The following is a 7,501-nucleotide window of genomic DNA, read 5'->3' as shown; positions in this document are numbered from 1 at the left end:
ACACAATAGGTTATCTGCGCCATGTCCTTCGCGGTGAAATGAACCCCGGATTTTAACGTTGTAAGTCCATTAACTTACCACTAACCCATCAGGCTGAAGTCTTAAATATGTGCTTTGGACTTTACTTGAGTTATAATAACAAATGCCGCTATAATAAATATTAACGTACGTGTATTGAAAAACTGTTCCATGTGTTTCCATTCAACCGTTCATCATCAATTTAACGTTAAACCGTTTGACACGTGAAATATAATTTATTTCTGATTTGCTTATAATACGAAAATATTAATTCATATACCAAGTAAAGGTGTTGAATACAAGAATATTTAGTTTCGTACAATTAGAGAATAATTAACGGCTTGTTCTAAGAGACATGTGCGACTGTGGGCATTGGCCTTGTACGAAGCTTTGTAAAGATTCGAAAAGCTTCCACTGAATACTTTTGAATTTATAAATATGATCCGCATGTTAATAATGTTTTGCTTTCGGTATATGCTATATAACTATGCACTGTTAGCTGGTTTCACAAAAAAGTATAAAAATAGGGTAGAGCCAGGAAAGAAGCGATTCGAACTCGCGACCCGCATATCGTGAGCCGACCGCTCTAACCACATGGCCCAAAAATAGTGCTTAATGCCGTTTATTGTTTACGGAATGACTGATCTAGAAGGGTTCGCATACCCGTCCCACCAAACATGTTCGCCCTTTCAGACGTGGGAGCGTTATAATGTGACGGTCAATCCCACTATTCGTTGGTAAAAGAGTAGCCCAAGAGTTGGCGGTGGATGGTGATGACTAGCTCCTTTCCCTTCAGTCTTACACTGCTAAATTAGGGACGGCTAGCGCAGATAGCCCTCGTGTAGCTTTGCGCGAAATTCAAAACAAACAAACAAACTGATCTAGAACTTTATATCTTTCAATTGAGAACCAGTCACTTAGGTAACGATCGAAAGAAGACATATTACCATTTCAGTAAAGAACGAAATGAAACTTTATACCATCATAAACTAGAACACGTCTTTAACATGAAGACCGAAACCAGATATTAAATTGACAGTTGACATTAAAGTTTGGACATTATACCATTAAACTTAGGATTGACCATTAAGGTGAGGTTCAAGCTCTGCTTTGTCATTGCTTTGTTATAGTGTATAAATTTATAGCATTTACTTTGTGATTTAAAGCAAATATTTAATAACTGTAGGATATATGTGGTAATTGTTTTTACCCAAACGGTCCTTATCGATCGGTTCATCTAGGCCTTTGACCAAAACTTATACATGCATGCTAGTTAACTAATACGATCGATCGTGTGTATGTGCCACAAAGAAATTATTTAAACCCATTTTGATAACTTTTAAACCAAGCAAACTAAAAATAATATACACTTTATTAAGTACAGTTTAGATTTAGTCGTTATTAGTATCAAATAAAGTCTAAATTAATTTCTGTAATACTGAGTAAAAGACTAATCATTAAGATTAATACTAGGAAGAATTATAAATACACAATACGCAAGCCAGTTAGAGTACGAAAAAGCCATAATATCCACAGATTTAGTAACGTTACTGTTATTTATTTGGGGCATAGTGTTAAATTCTGATTTTGTGTATGTGTATGTTTGTAAAACTATGCGATGTACTGTTTGAGGTTTTATGTTGATTAACTAATACATTGAGGTGCAAGTTATTGAATGCATCGAAAGTTGAAAGATAAAGCGTAACACAAATATACAAAATCTGGTGTCAGTGAGGCTTCACTTTGTCTCGTAGCTCTAATAATTTTCTTTTATTGGAAAATGTTTTCAAATTTATTTCGATGTTATAACCATTTTGTCTTCTAAGCTCAGTTTATCTAATATATTAAAAATAAGTTTATTTCTGTTCCTTTTAGATAGGCTTTGTAGAATGCAGCCATGAGTTCGTGAATAGCCGGGTGGATGGTGACTTGTTGTTGCAGCTTACGGAAGAAATGTTGAGGGATGACATCGGTATCAAAAATGGAATTCTAAGAAAAAGGTACAATTTAGTTTAGGTTCTAAAATAATCACTAGTGGTCATGAAGACCAAATGAAAAAAAAATTAACATTTTATAATTTAGTTAGTCTCATATTTTCTCCGAAAGGAGGCGAAATGAGAGGTCACCTGTTTTAATCACTCGCTTCACTGTACAGAAGTGTGTTTTCAGTCAGTCAGTAGACACTAAAATGACGTCACATAAAGGACACTTGACGTTGCAATTTGCACTGTCGTAATGGCAGTAAAACGGGTTCGTGCCACGAATCACGAGAAGAATTATACACTCTGTAGGATACAACACAGCGTGTCAAATGAATTTCAAAAGCAAAAAATAAAAATATTTGTTATTCTTAATTTTGGTTATATTTACTGTTGAAACAGAACACTTTCAGGGACCCTGCGGAAGTACGTTTATCGTATTAGATTAAATGATTAACTGTTGAACAGAAAGTAATAATTCAGATACAAGCTTGAGTAACAATTTTCCTTATTACTATAATTTAGTTAATAATTCTCCTCTTAACACATATCTTTTGTATTTTATATAAAAATATTAACTATGCATAAAGTGAAGTGCCCTCAATTATACAAAACTGCATATTTCATTGTTCTATATTATTAAAATTCCAATATAAGCTTACTGTTCAATTGCTGTTGAAGTTTCAATATTCTTGTGCATGGGTGATGTACAGTTATATTTTTTAAATGTGTAACATTCAACAAGTCACATTAAAGTTCCACACTGAGATCAGTGGGTAACATTCAACAAGTCACCGATCTTAGTACGGAACTTTAGTGTGATTTATTATTATTTTTTGTGGCAACAGAATGCGAGTCATAGAACCTCGGATCCACAGTCCTACGCGCTAACAACTAGGCCACATCTGGCCCTAATAATTCATTATGAGTTTATATTTCTAATAGGAATATCATTTTACATTACTGTATTGAAGTAATATGTTAATGCAGACTGAACTTACCATAGAATGTATTCAGTAAAAGATACAGATGAAATGCAGTATCCCCCTGATTTACTCGCTGCTGTACATTCTTAGCCGACAATAAGATTCCCCAAAACGGTCAATACTATTATTTTCACATATATTTTTCTACAAACCTGATCAGGTCAATATTATAACTATGCTTAGAAGGAAAAAGTTGTCTTTATGAGGTCCTGGATTGAATAATTTGATACAAGGCTATATATAATATGGCTGTGTTCCTTTCACAGGTAAAAGAGAGGTATAATTACACTTAAAGGATTTGGTTTGTATCTCTGTGATTGTTTTCCCATACTTCTATGTCTGAAACTGTTTGTGAACCAAAAGAACATTCAGATTTCATGTAAGATGATCTAATTAGAGAAAAATTAGTTACAAATAGAACACAATGTTCATGTGTGTATATATATATATATATGTGTAGTTTATAAGCCTTGTGATAAATCTTCTCATTGTAAGATGTATAGTTCCAGATTACCTAATAACAAAAATGCGATCAAAGCTAACAAACCTACTTCGTCACATAATGGTCAAATGACCTGCTTATATTACAGTATCTCTGTTTGTGTATATATTTCACCAACCATTGCTACTAGCATTTAAGGTTTGTTCACTTTTAATGTTAGGTGTTTTATTTTTATTTTTTGTAGAACGCACTGAAAACAAAAACCACAACTTTCAAACAGACTACGCCCACACTTATGTGTTAATATTTGTGACTACGCCCACACTTCAACAAGTTACGTGTTAATATTTGTCTTCAAGAAATCAGTAAAATATCACCAACCGAAACACATTCTTGATATTAACTATTCATTTGAGATCTCATTATAACTTAATGGATAGCTCGGTTATAGAGCATTAGTCCTATTATTCGGAAGTCCTGGATAGAATCTTCCACTCACCATGCAGTCTCTTTTTACTAACTGTTTTTTTTCTTCACTTTCTTCACATAAAATTATTATGTTGTTAAGTTCACTGTTCATTGTTTAGAAGGGCGTAAAACATTTTATTTCTCGGAAACTCAACAATTCACCGGAAGTGGACTATTTAAACAAACTAGAGACTGAATGAAGCTCATTGTGTTTTGGGGTGACAGTTTGGTATATTTCATCACATAGCCATACCAGCAGGATTCTATGACGTTTTCTTTCAACATATCTGGTTGTTATCTATCCTATAGCCTATTTTTCCATTTGGTTCTCATCCAAAAACGTTTGTTATTAAAGCACTTGATTTTATTTCTCAAAGTGTAACGATACGAAATGTAATATTTTTCTCCCCCCCTGCCCCACGTCCCTATTTTACAGAGTTCAATTACAATCAAATTTCTTGTTTAACAGACCCTTTAATTATATCACAATAATTAATGTTCACATCAATTTCTGTTTATTTTTCTTGTACTAGCTGTTATTTGAAAAATAGTAATCTTACCTGATTTTAAGTATTCAACAAGTAATAAAAATATTTTGTAAAGATAAAATGACGTGGGGATTGCAGTGCCAAAAATAATCCAAACAAGAATATATGGATTATACAGCTATACATAAATCATCCCTACGTAACTTTCAATATTATAACTTAATGTTATGCTGTAAAATACACGAGAGTCTTTAATAGTCTATAATAACAAAGACATGTTTTGACTCAACTTGGTTTTCCTTGTACGTAAGTTTTAGGCTCTTAGTTACATACATTGATGCCTACCCTGACATGACCATAATATTATGATAAACAAACTGCATACCCACAATCAGAAATATATAACTTCCTACTGCAGTAATATTAAAGTCAAGTATGCATGTTACAGTGTAACATTAAATTTTAATATTGAAAGTCACGTAGGAATGATCTGTGTATAGTTGTATCATCCCTGTAGTCTTGTTTGCATTCTTTTTGGCACTGCCATCCCTACATAATTTTACGTTTACAAAATGTTTTTTATTGCTTGTTTTATGACGATTTCCCCCTTGACTGAAAGTTAGCGTATTCTTTAAATGTGTAATAAAATGTAATATTATGTGTATTGATTTTTATTTACTCCTTCACTGCATACATAACATAGGGGTTGGCTCCCTAAAGATACCGATTGTATAGTGTACAAAGCATTGAGTATTCTACATGCTACAGTCATCTAATGTTCATCTATTATTGACAGGCAATTCCTGTTTTACCCTGTACTTAAGTTTTTTAAAGAAGTACTAGATTTCTGTAAAAAAAAACTAACTTCAAGGGGTAATGGTAACATCGTTTACACTAGAATTATGATTGATTTGAATTTTAACTAGCGAAAGTGCCCGGCTTTGCTCGGTTTATATATTCTTGAAGACTATGTCAGTGTGTGTATTCTGAACCTATTTTAGCAACAACGTATAACTTATATACTTTTGTTGCTCCTTTACGAGATGTGGCCTGTATATAAAGGTAACCTTCCTTCTGACTTATCCTCCGATTTTAAACCTAAATAATAAAAACAACTAATAAAAAACAAATCTCTTTAATTAACTGAGCCTCTAAATTAGAAAACAACATTTTTTCTCAATTTTGTAGTTTATATATTTCATTTTATACTTTCAGCACATAGCCTTTTAATAACAATATTAGGTTATACTTTTATTGCTAAGCAGCAAGATATTAATGCCATTGTTGGAATGCATCGTTACCAAAACGCACGCCCCTCCCAGTGGCACAGCGGTATGTCTGCGGACTTACAACGCTAGAATCCGGGTTTCGATACCCATGGTGGGCAGAGCACAGATAGCCTATTGTGTAGCTGTGTGCTTAATTACAAACAAACAAGCAAACAAACCAAAACGCACTGGCTTTTCTATATATTAGAAGTTGTTATATAAGTAACCACTTCTTTTCTGTGTGTTTTTCCGCTAGACTGCCCCATTAAAAAGATGCGCATGTGCGTGTCTGTCTGTGATTTATATCTATAATTTTTAATATAAGGAACCACTTCTTTTCTATGTAGTTTTTCGCTAGTTTGCCCCATTAAAAAGATGTGTAAGCGCATGTGCATACGCACGTGGATAAGATAAGTAATAAAACCCAGGTCAGGTCCCCAGGGTCCACTTAGTATGGGTGCAAAGTTTCAGATTTTTTGGTTCTTTCCTCTTGGAGCTATGGTGATCATATTTCTTTTCTATGTGTTTCGCATAAAAAGATACGCACGTAGATAAGAAATTATACCCAGGTGCAAACCCTTAGGGTTCACTTAGTATGGGTGCAAAATTTCAGGTTTCTAGGTTCTTTTCTCTTAGAGCTATCATGGTCACACATACACAGACGCGCACGTGCACACACGTGTGTGTCTTTCTGTCCCCATCTCTATTTGTTATATAAGGAACCACTTCTTTTCTATGTGGTTTTTCGCTAGCTTGCCTCATGAAAAATATGTGCATGCGCGCACGTAGATAGGTAATAATACCCAGGTGCAAACCCTCAGGGTCCACTTAATATGAGTGCAAAATTTCAGGTTTGTAGGTTCTTTCTTCTGGGAGCTGTGGCAGTCACATTTCTTTTCTATGGCAGTCACATTTCTTTTCACATAAAGATTTGCGCACGCGCATGCGTGCACGAACGTAGATAAGTAATAATACCCAGATGCACATCCTTAGGGTACACTTAGTGTGGGTGCAAAATTTGAAGTTTCTAGGTTCTTTGCTCCTGGAGCTATGGCGGTTACATATTCTTTTCTATGTGGTTTTTAGCTCACTTACCTCAGAAAAAGATGCGCATGCACGTGGATAAGTAATAATACCTAGGTGCACAACCTCAGGATTCACTTAGTAGGTGTGCAAAAATTTCAGGTTTTTTAGATTTTTTCCTCTTGCAGTTATGGCGGTCAAACACACACAGACACACCCTTTTCTTATTATAGATTACTACTAGTTACTACGAATAAGCGGTGACATCGTGCACTGCCCAGAAAAACATACAGTGGATTTATAATGCTTGGAGACGGCTTGAGTGGGTAATGAAGAAAAACTTTAATTTAAGTTTAGCCTTGTCGAAACGTTGTACATTTGCTGTTATGTTAAACTTATATTAAACTTATAAAGTGGGTTCCTCGTCATCGAAAATAGAGTAGATTTAGGTTTAAAGTGACGTTGGTGATAAAGTAGTTGTAGAGTTATTTCGATTGAAACAAGAGAAAGAAAGATGAACAATTTAATGGTTTGGTCACTTTCTGGTTTGGTATCTCAGCGATGGTTCCTTGCCTTGTATTTGGGCTTGTTAAGTAGAGAAACAAATAAAAGTGTGTGACAGTAATATGTTATAGTAAAACTCTCTGTCATTATTGATTTTTAGCGTGCATATATGTGTTATGCTTATTGAGTACCTTGGCCGTCTCTACATACAGAGTTTAACACTCTATAATATTTCAAATATTAATTCGATAAATGAAAATGTAAAAGCATTTATTTGTCAGCTGTTCATAAAATTATGAAAACAAAATTTTTAATTTTTAGGGAT

At 34.0% G+C, this 7,501-nt stretch overlaps 1 pseudogene; it reads left to right on the top strand.

Moving 5' to 3' along the window:
* Window positions 1–7,501, top strand: part of LOC106465000 — a 28,568-nt pseudogene that overhangs the window by 11,117 nt on the left and 9,950 nt on the right.

The sequence above is a fragment of the Limulus polyphemus genome, unplaced genomic scaffold, assembly GCF_000517525.1.
Source record: "Limulus polyphemus unplaced genomic scaffold, Limulus_polyphemus-2.1.2 Scaffold1808, whole genome shotgun sequence".
NCBI lineage: Eukaryota > Metazoa > Arthropoda > Merostomata > Xiphosura > Limulidae > Limulus > Limulus polyphemus.
Note: the sequence above shows the minus strand (reverse complement) of the source record. Positions and strands in the feature narration are given on the sequence as shown.